The sequence below is a fragment of the Suricata suricatta genome, chromosome 16 (genome assembly GCF_006229205.1).
Source record: "Suricata suricatta isolate VVHF042 chromosome 16, meerkat_22Aug2017_6uvM2_HiC, whole genome shotgun sequence".
Taxonomy (NCBI): domain Eukaryota; kingdom Metazoa; phylum Chordata; class Mammalia; order Carnivora; family Herpestidae; genus Suricata; species Suricata suricatta.
In genome coordinates this window covers 26838626-26839166 of record NC_043715.1, presented here as the reverse complement: position 1 = coordinate 26839166, position 541 = coordinate 26838626, and positions in this window count along the sequence as shown.

The window sequence follows — 541 nt, the reverse complement described above, 5'->3', positions numbered from 1 at the left end:
CCTGTGTGGTAAACTGTGTACTGAATGTACTAAGCTGTATGCACCTTGTAAGCCATAGGTATCTCCTAGGACATCACTTCCCACATTAAGATTTTGAAGAAAACTTTGCTAGAAATTGAAGTTAGCATGAACTAAAATCCAGCACCCAAGTATCCTGCTCTGCCCTGCCAAAAGGAATAGCAGGTGAAGAGAGGGTTGATGGTCACAAAAAAAAAAAAAAAAATTATAAGACCATAAGAATTTGAGAACTCATGTGTGTGTATATATATATATTTTAACGTACTTCAGTGGGACAATCTGCCCACCAAAAGGTACATGTTCTTCATGCTTGGTGTTAGCCTTCAAGTAAAGGTTCTGGGGGCATCAGAGGGAATGGAGAAACCAGGAAGAAAGAAGAAGAAAACTGGCAAGGGGGTCTGAGAACTGGAAGGCGACCAAGAGACACCAATGGAAAATCAAGGCCTTCTTCAACAGGAGGTGAGAAATCTTCTCTTTTCTTAGATAATTAGGAGATGATATCCCAACACCTAAACAAAAAATC